The 19487-nt window shown below is 38.8% G+C and overlaps 1 pseudogene; it reads right to left on the minus strand.

Annotated features, from left to right (window-relative positions):
• Positions 1–1317: 1317 nt before the first annotated feature.
• LOC112823670 (phosphoribosyltransferase domain-containing protein 1 pseudogene) lies at positions 1318–2149 on the minus strand (annotated as a pseudogene).
• Between the last annotated feature and the right edge of the window lie 17338 nt (positions 2150–19487).

Genomic DNA, 19487 nt, shown 5'->3' on the forward strand with positions numbered 1-19487 from the left:
ATGCTTCAGAGCAGTTCTAGAGTTTTTAATTGGCTGTGGTCAGGTTCTAATGCAATGCAAAATATGATTCCATGCTTTCCTACCCAGGCAACTATATAGAAGGTAATTTGACTGCCACTATTATGTCATCAGACAACAACAACGTTTCTCGCAGTTTCCTTGGAGGAAGGAAATTTGCAAGAATTCTATCACTGTTATTGAGAAGGTATAGTCTTCACAGTGGTTTTTACATATGTACCACTTTATTGGGCCTACCTAGAAATGGTTTGAAGGTCCAACTCATCACAGGCTAACAGTAGGGAACACAATGACAGTCAGACAGAGATTTCAGACATCTCTATAAATACACTTGAAATCTCTGGTAACCTCGTTGGATATCATCATAATACATTTACTTCAACATAAGAATCGTCTGAGAATTGGTTGTAGTAAATCAAATCTGTAGGATCAAATTGTAGAAACTCCTGTATTAGATAAATCTCCCAATCTTTAATTAGAACAAAGTAAGGATTATTTAAAATTGTCATTTTTCTGGCAAGCTTTTTAAATTAAACACAGGTGCAAGAATGTAATATATACACATTTATATATACATACATATATATAAAATCATAGCTATGCCAAGAGAAACTATTTTCTTGGCAATTGAACATAAAGAATTCATTCTGAAAATTATATCTGTGGAAAGTAAAATTGTGTCTGATATAGATAGTGTAAGTGAAATCTTGTGAATTGCTTTCTAAATTGTACACATAGAAAAATGAAGGGGACAAGCATAGGATTATTTCCTAGCAAGCTAAATGTACAAACATCAGGAATAAATGAAGACAGGAATAGAAATATAGCACATAAATACATGCAATAAAGCCATACCAAAAAAAAATAGCTTTAGGTAAACCAAATTACATGGTTATAAAATTGAATTCTACTGTTAAGAAAAAGTTTTCTTCTAAACTGATAGCAATAAATTCAAGGAGAAGCAGAAGAAAGTCCACGTGGAATTATGTAAAGCCAGATCTTGGAGAAACTTAAGTAACCTAATTTTCCAATTAAAAATATTTAGTATTTATTGACTAGTCCCAATTTTAGATACTTAGGAATAGAAAAATAAAAAGATACTATTTTAAAGCACAGGTTGCCAACCCTCAAGGGCTTTATCCACATAGAAATATTGAAAATCTCTGCATCAGAAGATGGAATTGGCCTTACTTGTTTTCACCGTTATTTCTAATTTATTCTTTTTTTTTTTTTCAAATAAAAACATTGCTTTATTTTCCTTAAGAACCTTTGGTATTCTTTATGTTACAACCTCAGAAAAAAAAGCTCTCTCATTAAAACATTTTTTTTTCTTTTATCTCCTGCTGAGTGAAGATGCCTGGGGAGACAAACTTTACATGCTGGCTTTCCGACTGTAGTCGTAAGTATGGTGTTATCTGGAGATTCGATGGTGAGAATTTACTCCTTTAGACTCAGTACTTTTCTTTGCCATGTTCATTGATCACACATATGTGATTCAGATCTCCAAAGTATTCATTGTAATCTAAGGCATAACCACATATAAGTCTGGAATCTCAAATCCAACATAGTCGGGTCTAAAGCCATCACTTCTAGGTGTTCTCTTCACCAACAAACTGGCTACCTTAATCATGTTGGGCTTGTATTTCTCTATACTACTGAGCAGCGCTCGCATGGTCTTCCCGGTTCCAACAACATCCTCAACTATGAGGACATTCTTTCCAGCCAGTGTTGAAAGATCATTGCCTCCAATTATCTGCATCTCGCCCATGGACTGGTCGTTCTTGTAACTTTTTAGTCTGATGAAATCAACCTTCACAGAGACAAATCTATCTGAATTTCGACTGATGTTCTTAAGGTGTTCCAGAAGATCCACACAGAACTTGTAACCTCCTTTAAGCACACACAGGATCATAATATCACAGTATCCTATGTCTTTCATAATATCCTTAGCCAGCCGTTCAGTTCTGTCCACAATGATGCCATGAGGTATAAGGACATACTCCAAATCTCCGTAATAGTGCTGTGGGTATGTGAATAAATTCAAGTCATCTCCCGGCCAATGGTCCATAATCATGACGCCTCACCCGTAGTCTGGCGCCTCCTCGCTGCTCCCGGCCATGTTTCTCCCAGGGAAAGCGGGAAGGGAAGAAGTCTAATTTATTCTTGAGCTACTATTTTCTTCCTTATTGGGAAGAAATTTCTAGAAAAATCCTACTAACAACGTTAGCAGGTCAGCATTCCAAATATCTCATCCTTAACATTTTTTGTAGTGCACAGTAAATCAGTATGTCCTGGCCAACCATATTCAAACCAATATTTTTTATAATAACGTTTGAGAAACAGTAGTGTAAGTCTCCAGGAACTGGCCTGATATCACAGACAGCATCATAATGTGCATATGCTATGATGACAGAGTCAACTTTGTACCTGTTTCTCACTCAAATAAAACATTTAAAGAAACTATGTTGCCTTTGCCCAAATAGGCTATGATCCATCATCATGGTCATCAACTTTGTCATTTCTATGGTATCTTACACTTTTCAAAGGATTTTCACATCTGTTATCTCATTATGTGTTCTATGTTCCTAGTTTTCCATTTCCCCCAGCCAGCCATGACCATGCAATAAATGGTTGAATAAATGAGTGAGTGAGCAAATGAGTAATCATTATGATGCTGCACCCACAGTAATCCAGAGAATCTATTGGCCTATATCATCTTCAGTAGTACCTGCTACGGACTTTATCCACATAGAAATACTGAAAATCTCTGCATCAGAAGATGGAATTGGCCTTACTTGTTTTCACTTTATCTATGTGGATAAAGTGTTTTTGATGCATTTGACATTCCATAAAGACTATCACATACCTTTTCCTTAGAGATATTAGGAACTAATATGCGCTAAGTAGTTTATTTACCCTGAGATTAAGGGAATTCACTTTTTTAATTGCAAGTTTTGTGATTTTACTTATTCTTTGGTATTTTCTCCATTTGGTTGCAAGTTGAGGCAAAGCCTAACATTGATAAGCAAGAACAGCAAAGTCACGCTGTGAAATCAATAGCCACTCACTCTGATACTTGATAGAAGCAGGATATTAATATAGAGCTGTCTGCATGACTGTTGCTGAGAAAGCAACGAATCAGAAGAAAAAAAATAAACTCATAGGAAACTTTCAATTGCTGTTCTCATTCACATCCACGAGGGTGAAGGTACATTAGGTAAATGGACCATTGTCTTTCTCTGCCTCTGGAAATATCCTCCTGGGAACCAAAAGGGAAAAAGAGGCCCATGGAGCAGCTGATGTGTTATACGGCTCATAGCAAGTGCCACTGCAGCCCAGATGGTGACTTCTCAGAGTTTTCGGATCAGTCTCACAGAGCAGGGAACCCATAGCAACAAATGAGAGGAACTTTAGACAATGGGAAGGACCTAGAGGCCGAAATGCTGAACCTTAGCCCTTCACTAACAGGATGCTGAAGCAATAGCCAATTCAGATGGAAAGCAATCCCCCTGGCCAAGATGAAAACAAACGCATAAGCAACACACATTAAGATCATTTTTGTAATAGACTGATAAGCACCCATGAGAGAATTAATACCTTTGTGAGAAACAGCAAAAGAACTTTTTCTGCAAGTGAACGGGAGATTTTGAAAGAAATACTACCCACAGCATTAGCAAGAGAGAAATCACATGTAACCAGATCAGATACAACAATCTATGGAAGCATTCATTACAGTCACCTGGAACCTAGTAGATATTTAGCAAATGCCATTAACTCTCCACACCAAGAGGAAAAATATCAATGAAAGTTGACATGAGCCAAAGGACAGTTTTTCAGCCCTTACTCATTTGTGATTGCCATTCTAATCCAACTAAATCTTGCTTTTAAAACAAAACCCTGGGGCGCCTGGGTGGCTCAGATGGTTGAGCGTCTGCCTTCGGCTCAGGTCATGATCCCAGGGTCCTGGGATCGAGTCCCGCATCGGGCTCCCTGCTCCTTGGGAGCCTGCTTCTCCCTCTGCCTCTCCCTCTCTCTCTCTCTCTGTCTGTCTCTCATGAATAGATAAATAAAATCTTAAAAAAAAAAAAAACGCTGGAAGAATTCAGGCTTCACTCATACCTCTTTTGCAGCTCAATCTATATCAGATTAAAAACCCATTGCCAAGTATGATGAAGTTCTAGAACATAAGCCAGTCCTTAGCAGGTACTACTGAAGATGATAGAGGCCAATAGATTCTCCGGATTACTGTGGGTGTAGCATCATAATGATTACTCATTTGCTCACTCACTCATTTATTCAACCATTTATTGCATGGTCATGGCTGGCTGGGGGAAATGGAAAACTAGGAACATAGAACACATAATGAGATAACAGATGTGAAAATCCTTTGAAAAGTGTAAGATACCATAGAAATGACAAAGTTGATGATGACGATGATGGATCATAGCCTATTAGGGAAAAGGCAACAGAGTTTCTTTAAATAAAGGAAAATCATTTAGTATAGAAAAGGGATCATTTATTCTCATCATTTATTTAGATTTTCAAATACAAAGGTTCTGTAAAAAATCAATTCTTTTGGATTCAAATCAATTAACATAGGATTATAGGGAATGTCTTATTCGAGTGAGAAACAGGTACAAATAAGACATTCCTAGGGGCACCTGCGTGGCTCAGTTGGTTAAGTGTCTAACTCCTGATTTCCGCTCAGGTCATGAACTCAGGGTTATGGGATCAAACCCCGTGTCAGGCTCCACACTGGACATGGAGCCTGCTTAAGATTTTTTCTCTCCCTCTCCGTCTGCCCCTCTTCACTCCACTGCCTACCACCCCACCACCACTCACACGTGCACGCGTTCTCTCTCTCTCTCTAAAAAGAAAAAAAAAAGAAGAAGAAGAAGAAGCCATTTCTTGGCATAGAGAAACATTAAGTAGAATCATCTTATTTAAGAGTTTTATACATCATTCAGAAGATTTCAGAGTAAAGTTTTCCTGTCTGTAAACACTCCCAACTTCTAGGCAACTAAATAACAAGCTGGCTGGCATCAAGTAGATCTTGTGAAGCTGTGGCATGAAAAAAACACTTCTAATTATCAGGAATGAAAGGGCGACGTGTAAGGAGAAAATCATGGAACAATAGTTCTGAGAGGATGGGTTCCAGTGGGGGGAAAAAAAACAGAAAAGAGCCTGTTGTGACATTATTGTCTTTGCCCATTTGTGCATGAACTTGGTCATGGCTGTTCACACTGTCCTTTTTTCATTTGAGTTAGCCACATTGTTGTTTTGACAGGTGTTGTCAAACTGTTTTAAAATGTTTTGGGTTTGCCATCAAAATGAAGGTTCTTTGAACTCAGAAAGATATGGAAACAAGAAGCGCTGGGTTTCATAGCAGTAGAACAAATATTTCTTGTTGGAGGAATGATGACAACTTCATGTTTTCTGGAAAAACAACAACCAAAATGCATTTAGCAACATACGGAAGGAAGATATTCCCAAGTGGCTGAAGTGGGGATAGGTTTTGTTACTGAGGAACATGGGAAAGGTGGCTCACCATGCACAAAGTGATGTCACTAAGGGGAGCAAACACCACCCAATCCCTTCCAATGCAAGAAGTTTTAGTGCAAACATAGGCTGAGGAAGTCTAATGTTGCATGATCCAGAATTATTAAGATACTGAGTCATCTTGTAATTGCCAGCTCTTTTCCTCTCTTGGGAAAAAAAAAAATGGCGTTTCTTACAATCCGTGGTGTATTCAATCTAATGAAATTCAGTCGGTGAATATTGGGCGGGGTTGGGGGGAAAGGAGAGCATGTGAAAAGTATTGCAAATGTGCAGAGAGAAGGCCAAGGCAGGTGGCGTAGAAGCCACAGGGGATGAACCAGCAAGGGTGGGGACATACCTCCAGCCCTGCCGGGCCACATGGGAGCTTTGTTGTTGTCCTCAGAGCAATGGGAAGTCATGACATGTTTCCTGCAGGAATGGGAGTCAGGGTGGAGGTAGAGGGCGTAGACTTACATCGTTGAAGCTTATTCTGGCTGCAGTGTGGAGAAATGGCCCCCACGTGGGCCCCCAGTGAATGGCTCCCATGCTGGACGGAAGTCAGTTACAAGCCAGAGATAGGATGGCCATGACTCGGGAGGCAACAGTGAGGAGTAGACACTGTCAGGAAATCTTAAAAGTATCTTAATATGGATATGTAATAGTGTCAGGTTGCTTTGTTTGTAATGTTTTTTTAAACTTCTGTCTTAACCCACATTTGAGATCGTGACCGAAGGCTGACCAGTTCTCCTTCTTGAGCCCGCTAAGTCCACATCCCCAACCACCTCCTTTACTGGGCTCTCACAGTCCAGGCCATTCACACAGCTGTCCTAATCACCCCAGACAACCAGGGACACCCCAAGGCCCCAGAGTTCACTGAAATGATTTACACTGGCCAATCCTATGCTTGCTTGTCCTGCCTCACCTGCTCATTCCTGCAGAAACTGCAGTAAAGATTCCTGCCTACATTTCCCACACCCCTACCCCCTACCTCAGTGCTTCCCCAGCAGGTGCTGTGTTCTCCACAGGGAACTGTGCACCTGACAAGCCCTAAACCTCTTCCTGGTGTTTCTCCCTTGGTCTGCATCTGGCCTCACCATACCTCAGTCCAGGTAATTTGGTTAAAATCATATAATCCTGCTACAATCCAAAATGTAAATTTGAATTTAGGCAAGTCTCAATTAGTCAAAATATTAGATGATAATGGGGCAGAAGGAGAGTAGAAATCTAAATGTTGCTCAAACATTTACTGAGTCAGAGATCAAACTTACTAAAAACTCATAAGAAGGAGAGAACAAAAAAAAAAAAAAACGAAAACAAAAATAAAAAACAAAAACCCAGTTACAATGTCCTTTCCTACCAAATTTGCACACAAGTAGCAGAGTCACTTGATTGGATTTTTATTTCTTCTTTTTTTCTCCTGTCCATCATCTGGCAGAGATGCTAAAGAACAATGAACAATTACATGTTCAAAAAGCAAGCAGAGAAGAAAGGAGGAGGAATAAAAGCCCTGTTTAATCCTAAAATTAGATAAGTAATATTTGAATAATTGGGCTTTGACTAGAATAATAGCGTAGCTCCTGTCCATAACAACACTTGATAAATGTTTGCTTGAGTGAATAAAAGAACCGACAGGATTCTTTAATTGCAAAAAGTCATTGAACTAATATTAATTATAGGTTGGAAAATTTCATATAAAATATATAACTCAAAAATGTATTACATTGAAAAAAGTAAGACATGTCCCTTTGACATGTGTTCATCTGTTAAGATTCCTAGAGTGTGTTCACAGTTTAATCCAACTGCCTTTATAGATCTACATATATACATATTCATACATTTGAATAATTTTGCACATATTCAGTTTGGGATGTATTTATTCAGCCTGATCATATTGCAAAGTCTGAGGTATTTGATGAATATAAGCCCAACAACAGCACATGGAAGATAAAGCCCATATTTCTAAATCTGCTTGCGATTCCAAGAAGTTCTGGTTAGTTCAAAAGAGTTACTTCTGTTGACAGGGATCCAACTGGGGATTAAGATATTATGACATACACACTTTTAACAGATAAGAGCAGGAAGAAAGACAGCAGAGCTAAATAAGAATGTCAGGATGAATTGCACACCATTCTTTAGGGTAAAATTTAGTCTTACCTGTGGGGAATCATCTCTAATGTACAAGGTAAGAGAGAGATGATTTAAGATTTTAAACTAGGGTTTCTGTACATGAAAAAAAATAAAGTTAAAAATGAAGTTCCTCGTGTTTTGCAAGGAACTCAAAAAATGGCACAATTAGCCTAATTTCTTTTTACAAAAAGTGTTGGTATCAATGAGTACTTAGAGGGCTCATGCAAAAGGCAATGACCCTAGCCATGTCTGATTATAAAATCTGCTTTTAATTTCATCATCAAAGTTAAGACTTGCACACCTGTTGGCTGATACTATAGGTGTCCACCTCCAACTTGGCTCAGTTGAATAGAATACCCTGCTAATAAGGGCCAGGTGGCAGGATCTTTCTTTCTTAAGCCATTTAACCTTACTCTGTCCTTGCCACAGACCACAGCCATCCCATAAAGTCAGGCCTTTGGTCATAAGCTGGTTTGGCTAGAGTGTGGATAACAACTCTACCAACCAATCATAAGAGCAGCTCAGAGTTTGTCCCTACTGATAACAATGGTATCACCTAACATGTAGAAGATGGCTCAACCTTGGCATCCACTCTTGCCATCTGTCCTCCCAGGAAACTGCAGGAGGTAGATCAGATCGATCTCTGCTTTAACCCCTCAGAGACCTCCCATTGCTCTTCAGATGATAAAGAAGAACCACGACCTTGAACCTTCTGCACCTCAGCCTCATTTCCTGCCATTTCTTCCTGATTCCATTTGACCCCCACTCTCCTCGCTCCTTCCCACCTGAGCCCCATCTCAGCCACACTGGTCTCTCTGCGCTCCTTAAACCCATGAAACCCCACACACTCACTTCCAGTGTACCTACTTCTAAGTCAAAGCACTGTATGATTTGGGGTTTAGTGTTAGTCTCCCAGAGTAGGCTATAACCCCAAGAGAGTGAGGACAGTGTCAAGATCTGTCTCTGCCATATGTCTAGGACTAAGCAAAGTTCCAGAGATTTAATAAAAATTTAATACATATTTGTTGAATGAATGAATAAATGGCAGCAGTTTCTTAGGAATAAGCATCACTAGTAAATTCTTGTTTCTCTGTGAGGCATGTCTTCCGGGCAGCATTTAACATGCAATGATGCCAAAAAAAAAAAGACTTTCCTCTTGGGGTCTTGTTCCTGCTCTCTCCAGCCGTATTTCTCACCACTTTCTCATTAATACTCTATACTCATCACCCACTCCCCCCAAACACACAACCGGTAATTCCTTTCTCTCGATTTTACTCATGCTCCACTTTCTTCACCTGGCTCCTTTTTACTTACTCTTCAGAACCTCATATGAAATGTCTTCTCCCTGGGGAAGCCTTCTTGGACAACCCAAGGCCCCTTCTGGCTGACTCCATACCACATTGTAAAACATATGCTTACTTTGTCACTTCCCAAGTATTATTGACTTGGTTTATTTCCAAGTATAATTTTAGCTTCTTTGTGGGTAGGAAGATATTTCATTTCCCATAGTAGTACATGGTAACCTTTCAACAATAGCTTTTAATAAAAATTTTAAAAATACCTATTGCAAGTATCTTCTCATAGTCTACTAATACTAAAATACAAAATACATCCTGTAACAGAACATAAAATGCAAACCACTGCATAAAAGTAAGTCTTTGTTCTGAGGGCATTTGATCCTATTTGTGAAGAAATAACTTAAAAGGCCCTACGTTGACAATAACATAACCAATCACACCTAGTCAAGCTCATGGAGACCCTGTAGGTATGGAGATCATCTGTCAAGAGCTTTCAATAATAAAAAATTTTATTAATAATTATGTATTAAATTTACTGGTATGAATTATTAGTTAAAATAGTAATCAATAATAATAATAAAAATTTCCATTGGTAAAGATCTAAATGGTTCCTTTCATATCTGCAAAATCACACAGATATTCAACCATGCCACACGAGCTGGCATATACCAGGAGATAAAATATCCAAGTCAACTCCCAAGTGATATTTTTCATTTCCTTATTAAATATACATAAGTATGACCTGGAGTAACAGTTCTCATAGCTTTCCAATAAAACCTGAGGAATGATGCTCATATTTCTGATTATTAGGTCAATTAAAAACGTTTGTATACAACAAAAGCTAAGGTTATGGTAAAGGTTAAGAGCCATTAAGTAGAAGAAAATAATACAAAGATAAAACAAAGTACAGTGTATGAAAACTATTGAATAGGAAATAAAATTTTAAACAAACTAAGATAAGACAAACAAAATTTAATGAAAGGCAGTTTAAGACAAATGTGCTGAGCAAACAGGATTGAAAGCACCCCAGAGATCCAACAGGTATGACTTTCCTCTGCCAAGATTCTTTTAAAATGGTCTCTGTTAATTGAGGTTCCCACAGATAATCTCAAAGCAAAGGTTTAATATATAACTTCATGCAACAGATGAGCAAGCATAGTTTTATTCCTCCTTCATAGCAAAGTCATCCCAATAAGAGGTATGGGGATGTTGTCATAGATACAACTGCTTTTATACACACATATAAAAACCTCATTTCTCTCACCAACAGCCATGGGGCAAAGATTAGGGAAGACTTCCAAGCACATATCAGAAATTAATCTCACGTTTTCTTGCATGGTTACTAACTCTACTAGATGTAACATTGTAATATAAGAAATAATGCCTGTTAGCTTAAGAAATTAAAAATTCAATTTATTTATTTGGAAGAAAAATAATATATTTGTTAAAGGTCTCAGACAGCATTGTCTTTTTCTAGCGTTAGTTGGTTTTGAAACTTGGGCTTTAAGAAAATGTTTAAGTAGAATGCAGCCTTTGGCATGACTTTTCTTTCCGTTTCAGTCTATAGACTCTAAGGTTTTAGACAAAATTGCCTGTTCATGGGGCTAAGAAACTGATAGGTTCTCACTGAGCTTGAGCTGGCAGTTCTCGGCGAGGACTGATAAATCTATCTAAGGGTGGAGGGCTCACAGCCTGGCAGGTGCAGCCCTGCCTCCCACCCCCAAGGGATGTGATGGCGCCATTTTCAAAACATTCAGGCTCTATTAAAATATGCCATTTTTCTTCCGTACAGGTATACAACAAAGAACGAATATATATCACTAAATTCAGCTGATTAGCCTATTTCAAATCAAGATGATCATTTGTAGAAAAATACACAATAATTTCTGTATAATGACTCTCTTGTTTAAGATTATCATAGCAATTTCCCCAACAGTTCATTATTAAATGTACATACCCACACCAGTGGTTAAAAAGAAAAATGTAACAGTGTGAACACAAGATTTCTTACCTGCCCTCCAACCTCCTTAACTTAAACGACAGCAACGATGCTGAATACTCATTATTTCTGAAGAGGGAAAATAAAGCCATAAAATAAAAATATCCATGTTCATTAAAGCTTTAGCCCCGTGTCTTTAGCTCTGGCTCTTGCTGGCTTTCTCCACTGCTTCTTCCTCTGAGCCAGCCCCTCCCACCCTGCCTCACCACCCTGGCTGGCACCCACAGGGACTAGGTGCATCTTATCCCACTGAATCAAGCATGACATAGAGTCATGGCCCCTTCCACCAACACATCTGGACAGACAGTGGCCAAAGACCCAGCCAGGTGGCCTACATGTGACACTAGGATGGGAAGGGCAGGATAAAAGTACTCCCGTAACACAAACTGGTGGCCGCGAGTTAAAGAGAATCAATAGAAACTGCGAATTGGAAGTGAAAGGGGTATCATCCCCAAGATCAATGAATGGAAAGAGAAATGGAGCTGATCCAAATGGAATACTCAAGATCCAGCAGTTATCTGTCTTTGTTTGAATGTAGATTGGTGTGTGTGTGCTGTGTGTGTGTGTGTGTGTGTGCACCTGCATCGTCTAGCATTTTTGGGGAGTGATCTGTTCTAAATCAGTCCATTTCCCAAAGAATTCCAATTCTACCTCTTCTGTCAGCAAATTTGTTTGTGTTAACCATTTTAAAAAGTATTACACTTTGTTACCTTTTTAAACAAAACACATGGAAATGCTAACCCATCTTTTCGAGGAGGTGGAGCAATCCTTATTAATATAACTGGACCTCTGCCTTTAACATGAATAGAACCATGTCATCATTGAACTTGCAATTTAATGGGGCCTCTACACTAGGATCCCAGCCTGCTATGTCTCCTCTGTCTCCCTGGTCTTCCTTCCACTTGGCTCTGCTCTTATTTGGGCCTTACAGCTGCTATTCTACTCCGTAATTACGTACCTCAGTCTCCATCTCTCCATCCCTGGTTCTGAAGGCGATTCTCTGCCTGATATAGACGAAAGAACAAGGTGATTTTGACAGACTTTCTCACTGTTGCTCAGTTTTTTCTCTTACCTCTGGGATCACTGCTGTGTTCCAGAGACTCAGAACTAATGAAATTCCCAATGCTCCAGACAAGTCTATCTGTAAGCAAAGGTAGTTCTACTTTATGAAACCACCAATAATTTGGTTTTTGTTTAAGAGAATAAAAGTAGCCTTTTGCCTAAAAATATTTTTCCAGTGGCCTAAAAAAAAAAATCCATCCTCAGGGACACTCATTTGGGTCAACACGTTATCTCGTATCAGGTCATGATCTCAGAGCACTGCCCACCATCAGGGAACACAGTTCTGAAAGAAAGAAAACAGGACAGCTGAATTTGAGGGGAAGGGCCAATAATATTCTGGAAAAGAAAAGACTGAGAGGGAGAATCTGAATGGAAGCCTTTAAGGGGTCTGGGCAAGCACTGTGCATCTGGGAGAAAGTTCAGCAAGAGGGTGACAGGCAACAAAGAGTCAGTGGGGCTACCTCTCTCCATCTCCATGCACCCACATAGGGTCAGTCCCGGTTGGGAGGAGAAGACCCAGAGGAGCAATATCAGAGGAAGCCAGACCACACCTCCTATGGAGGCTCTGATATATGCCCACAGAGATCCTGTTGCGTGTGACAAACAGGTAAGTGTCAAAAATGGGTTAAAAGATGATGGGGTTGTTTAAGCCTCTGTCTGTGTTACCCCGATGGACTGGAGGCAGATGCAATAAAAACTTGATAGCTGAAAACATCACTAATAGTTCTCTTTAGAAGAAATTATTTCTTAATTTCAACCACAGTTTATCATTATAAAAAAATCCAATTCACTCACAATATATAAAGTTGTATTTTTGGTAAACAGCTAGGTAGATGTTGGGGGAATGGTGGCAGCAAGAACCTACCTTCAGTATTTTGATTAGTTCTACTTGGCTTGCACAAAATTGCACATGTTAAATAGAGCAATGTCTTTGCAGTGACTTAGCAATTATACTGCCATTATATTGGTCCCCCTAAACTTCAGGTTCTACCAAATAAATATTTTAAAGAGATCATCATTAGATCTTAACAATTTTATTCCCAATAAATGCTGTGAAGGCACTGTGGTGAATATTCCTCAAAAAACATTGCATGGCTAGAAATCATAAGCAATCTAATTGTTCTTAGGCTCTCTGAATAGAAATTTTCCCCCAAAGATCACACTAATCCAGGCAGGCATAAAACAAAATCATTCCGGACTGAAAATTGGGGATTTGTATGTTTAAAAATAAGCACAGGTATGGGAATAAACCTGTTAGAAGCAGAATAAAATTAAAATTGGATAGATATTCAAGGGGAATAAAGATGACATTAGGTGTATGAGTGAAAGCCTGTCCTCATACAATTCTACACATCGTTTCTTAGCATGTCATAGTCTCTCAATGAAGAACACACAAATACAAACTACCTGAGAGTTTCGGTTATCCATTTCTGTATAACAAACCTGCCCCCAAAACTTAATGGCTTAAAACAAAAACTGATGATTGAACTTGATTCTGTGGGTGGCCTGTGTTTCTTCTCTCCCATGTGACAAAGGATGGTGACACTCTTGGGCTGGAAGGTCGAAGAAGGCTGGGATCTCCTCCATGTGGTATATCTCCCTCCATAGCTTCTTCAAGCAGCCTTTCTGTCCAGTAGGATAGCAAGAGCTTCCTCACAGCATGGCATCTGGGTTCCTTAAAAATAGAAGCAGAAATATTTAGACCTTAAAGGGCTGGGTGTAGAACTGCACAACATCATTTCTGCCACGATAAGGAACTTCCAGATTAGAATGCGGACTAATGAACTCATTGTTGTTGTTGTTGTTGTTTTTAATGCCTTATACAACTTTTTAGCATACAAGAAAGCATACTAATGGGAAGTACGAATCCACAATAACACCAAAAACAAAGGACAAGCAATGCGCTTGCCTCAGAATCAAGGAAGGGTTGTAGAATGCCAATGGAAGGAAATGAAAAAAATACCATTAATGGCTGATGCACATTCTACCTCCTGAGTCAAAATGATGAGCCAGGGAAACGAGAGAAACCAATTCTTAGTGCCAACCCCTAATATGGGGACAAGAAAGTTGCACTAACCTGCAAACAATAAGTACAAGACAAAAGAGAGAGAGGTAAATCCAGTGAAGCGGCATATTAACATCATACAAATTAAAGACTTTTGTTTTCCACTCTCTTTCTCTGTGTCAAATTTTGTATGGTGCACCAAGCACATGATATGTGGACACAGATTAGGGAGTCTCAAGATGAATACCTTTTATTCAAGATAGCACTCAAGATAAGCCGGGACAGGGAGGCGAGGCCAGCTATGGTATGCTGAAGACTCCTCCTGATTGTGTAGGCACCACAAAACATCCTGTGAAGGCATTCCAACTGGAGACGAGGCTGATAGTCTGTTTTTGGAGCAAGACGCATGAATTGAGGCTGAGGACTTGACACTTAAGTGGAAGGGAGTGATAGTAGAGACACTAAGAAGGCAGAACCCATAGGGCTTCGGGTGCCTGTGGGAGCGGGGGAGGGTTGCGGTAAGAGTGAATGATCGTCACCATCATAACAACAGTGGCAGCAAACACTAAGAATTGTCTGTGTAGCCCCATTACACCGATGAGGAAATAGAGGCACAGAGAGATCAAATGACAAGACTTTGGTTACATAATATAAAAGTGTAAAAGGCAAGACTGGATTTTTTTTAAGATTTTATTTATTTATTTATTTATTTATTTATTTGACACACACACACACACACACACACACACAGAGAGCACACAAGCGGGGAGAAGCGGCTGGCACAGGGAGAGGGAGAAGAAGGCTCCCCGCTGAGCAGAGAGCCCAATGTGGGACTCGATCCCAGAACTCCATGATCATGACCTGAGCCAAAGGCAGATGCTTAACTGACTGAGCCACCCGGGTGCCCAAGAACCGAATTTTGACAGATAGTCCAGAATCCTTCTTAAGCACCTCACGACTTTGTGCGTGTGTGTAAATGGCTCTGACCCACGGCATATGCTTCAGCTGCACTGACTCACCCATGCTGAATTCCGTTGACAGCCGACGTCATCACACTCTTGGTACTTTGGATGTTCTTCTTCTAGAACGCTCGGACCGCAGGGCAGTGGCACTCTCCACTCCCTTCTGCCACTTTCTGAGCTTTAAGTACTGGTTTCCTCCTTCCTCCACACATCTCTGTTACAGCAATGCCCAAACTCTGGCGCAACTATGTGGGAGAAAGGGGTTTTCGATGTCTAATGATGAAAGATGTTGGCTTTTTGAAAAGTAAATAATAAATAAAATAAATAACAACCACCCAAGAATGTATCACTCACAAGTATAACTGAGCCCTCCTGAGTACATCTCCCTGATCCCATTTCCTACCTTCCCCAACTTTCCCCTGAGATGATCGCTATCGTGAACTTGATATTTACCTTTATTATGCACGTCCATGTATTTTAGCTACATACCAATGTATAAAATAGTCAGGCAATTTTACATGTTAGAAACTCCATATAATTGACAAGCTATAAATATACTTTTGCACATAGCTCTTTTTTTGCTCAACATTTGGTTTCCACATCAATCCATGATGATTCACGTAGTTCTGCCTCATTCATTTTTTTTTCTTCCTCTTTGGGAACAGTGGCAGAGGCGCACTCTGAATTTAACAGATTCAGTGTGACATAATGCAAGCTTCATTGATAACGGCTCAATACTCCATGACCCCTAGAGTCGTATATGGACCATCTCTCCAGAGCGAACCACAGGATTTGTCACATACATCCTATTTTCAGCGTATTGGCATTCCTCACCTGTTAAAGCCTACAAGACGACTTTCGTCTTTTTCACCTGGCGCATGAACTCCAGATGTTGTATGAGTAACAATTAAATAATTCCCCTGTTGATGAATATTTAGCTACTTCTGTTATTACAAACCATGAGAACGGCCGGCCTTCTTAATGGCTTTTTGTGAAATTGTATCAGTATTTGTTAAGAGCTGCCTCATTCACTTTAATTGCTGCATAGTGCCCCGTCGTGTTACTCTGCCACAGTGTATTTTCTCTTCTACTGATGGATATTTCCATTGTGTCCAGTATTTCACTCTTCCAAACAATTTTTAAAGGACTTTGTGTGTGTGTGTGTGTGTGTGTGTGTGTTTGGTTGTGCTTGTGGGAGTTTCTCTGGTTGCGTGCATAAGTCACAGACACTGCCAAATATGCACCAGCAACACCTAAGTCTCCCCATTGCTTCACCTACTTGTCAGTTCTTTGTATTCTGGAATTTTAGACTTTTTTTTTTTTCAAAATGATGAAATTGTATTTTGTGGTTACTTTCACTTTCATTTCTATAAAAATTGAGTTTGGGAGCACCTTGGTGGCTCAGTCGGTTAAGCGTCTGCCTTTGTCTCGGATCATGATCCCAGGGTCCTGGGATTGAGCCCCGCATCGAGCTCCTTGCTCAGGGGGGAGTCTGCTTCTCACTCTCTCTGTGCCCCTCCCCCTGCTCATGCTCTCTTTCTCTCAAATAAATAAATAAAATCTTTTTAAAAATTGAGTTTGAGCAAATTTTTGCACATTTATTAGTCAATTGCATTTCCTATTTCATGAATAACCTGTACCAAAACTTTAGCCAACTTTTTGATGCAGTTGTTTGATTTTTGCTTATTAATTTGAAGGAATCCTTTATGTTTCCAAGACAATGATCCACGAGGTTATGTATTTTGTGAGTACCTTCCGGCAGTGTTGGGGGCTTTTATTTTTTTCGGTATTGATGGACAGAATTTTTTTATCTTACTTAACATTTTTTGGTTTTATGTCTTGTTTAAAAAAGACTTTCCAACTTCAAGTCCATAAAATTACTCTCCTATTTTCTTCTTGAAGTTTAAAGTTTTGTTTTTCACATTTAGATCCTTAATCTACCTGGAATTGGCTGTTGCCTGTGATATGTGATGTGGGTTCATTTTTTCCCTTAAAAATGCCTCAGCAACATTCGTTGAATAGTCTAATTTTTTCACCACTGATTTAGAATACAACCTATGACCATTGTATTATTTTAACTTCTCTCTCTCCTTACTGTCATCACTTGCATGTTAACTATGTACTAGGTACTATTCTAGACACCAAACAAATATTAATTCACTAAGTCTTCATCCAAGTGAAGAAACAGATACTCAGAGAAATTAACTGAGTTGCATGACACAGCTACTAAGTGACATAAACAGGATTCAAACCTAGTCTGTGGTTCTGAGTTAAGAGTCCTTACTCTAAACCATTAGGATATTTATGATATTATACTATAAAGACTTGTTTTTACTCAGTTATCAAGTTATTTGCTCATCAATCCTTTCTTCTGGTTCCAATTTTCTTCTTCAAATAATGTTCTCTAGTAATGCCTGCTGAGCAGGGAGCCCGATGCTGGGCTCCATGCCAGGACCCTGGGATCATGACCTGAGCGAAAGGCAGACGCTCCACTGACTGAGCCACCCAGGTGCCCCATAGTCATCTTTTGAGGGAAGTTTAGCTGGTGCGGGGCACCTGGGTGGCTCAGTCGGTGGAGCATCTGCCTCTCGCTCAGGTCATGGTCTCAGGGTCCTGGGATCAGGCCCCACATTGGGCTCCCTGCTCAGCGGGGAACCTGCTTCTCCCTCTCCTCCCCACTCCTGCTCTCTCAGTCTTTCTCTCTCTGTCTTTCAAATAAATAAATAAATAAAATCTGTAAATAAATAAATAAAAAGTTTAGCTGGTGCAAAATTCTAATTGGACTATTACTTTCTCTTAATGTTTTAACAATATTCCATTATCTACAAGTTTCTTTTATTAATGCCCGTAAGTCCTCCATCAGTTTTTGTTGTCTTCTCTTTGTTCTTAAAATGTTTCTCTTTATCTTTGAAGCTATACATTTTTACTAGATTTGACCATGTGTAGTGTTTTTATCTTGTTTGACATTCATTATGGTTGCTGAATATGGAAATCTGTGTCGTTCAGAAATTTACCCAAAAAAATCACACCTTAAAAGCTGTTTTTTCCAATTCTCTCCAATTTCTCTGGAACTACTACCAGACATATTTTAAACTTTTTATTCACATTATCATGTCTCCACATACTCTACGGAAATGTGTTTTAGGAGAGGGTCTGGAAGTTTCATATAAAACTACAAGAACACTTGCCCTATGACCCAGCACTTTTGCTCCTACATATTTACCCAAAAGAAATGAAAATATATATCCACAAAAAGACTTGTACAAGAATGTTCATAGCAGCTTTACTCATAATAACCAATCTAGAAACAACCCTATGCTCATCAATAGAAAAGTAGATAAATAAATTTTGGTATATTTATATAATGGAATGATGGTATCATCAATACAAATGAAATCTCAAAAATATTATAAAAGTAATCCACATTAAAGAGTACATACCATAAGATTCCATATATATGATATTTTAGAATAAGTAAAATTTATCTATAGGGTAAAAGCAGAACAGTGGTTCCCTCTAGGGCTGGGGTTCAAGGTGGGGGTATGCTTGAGAGGTGTATGAAGTAAAGGAAATATTCTATATCTTGGTAGGAATTTGAGTTCCCCAGATGTATGCATTTGTCAAAAAGTGTCAAATATGTCATTTAAAATTTATTAATTCCACGAAATGTACATTTTACTTTGAAGAACCATAAATATTTTCACTTAACAATATAGTTAATGTTATTTACAAGAATGAATAGAGTTAATGTGTTTTTTTGCAGTATAGTTAACAACTACGGTTAATAATATGTATGCTGGATTATTTAGGCATGAAAATATGTGCAACTCAATTGAAAACATCAAGAAATAAGATAAATTGCTGGATAGGTAAATGAGACATGTTTTAAAGCAAATGTAACAAAATATTTACAATAGTATAGTTTTAGATATTCACTGTAAAATTCTTTCAACTTTTCTCTGTGTTTGAAAACTCTCATAACAAAATGTTGGGGAAAATTTGTTTGTTTTTATGGCATCTTGTTCCTTTCTTGTTTTAATTCCATATTTTAGGTCTTCAATTATTTTAAAATGTTTTCTTTCATGGTTTCTATCTGAACTTCTAGTTGAAGTTCCTAAGAATCAAATGCAATTGTTTACTATGTCTGATGATGCTTGCTCATGGTGAATTGTTTCCTTGTGTGTTGTAATTATGTATTGTAAACTCACATTCAGATGAGCCTGGCTTGAGGATGTTTTCTGGGAGGCAGATTTTCCTTGGTTCAGTCTCATGTTTGAAGGTTATTTTCAACTTGGAATGGTTTTTAATTTTTAAATGTCAATTTGCCATATAGGATCCTCAAGATCAAGCAGACAGTATAAGTTCTTACCCAAATCTTAGCTAATTTATTTCTTCCTATCTCATCTCCATGCTCAGGCCAAGGAGAGCTTTCATCTTCTTGTGTGGCAGCCCTTTATTTCCCTGTTCTACTCTTTAAC

Source organism: Callorhinus ursinus, unplaced genomic scaffold, assembly GCF_003265705.2.
Source record: "Callorhinus ursinus isolate GAN/ISIS: 27379988/994484 unplaced genomic scaffold, GSC_fseal_2.0 scaffold5, whole genome shotgun sequence".
Taxonomy (NCBI): Eukaryota; Metazoa; Chordata; class Mammalia; order Carnivora; family Otariidae; genus Callorhinus; species Callorhinus ursinus.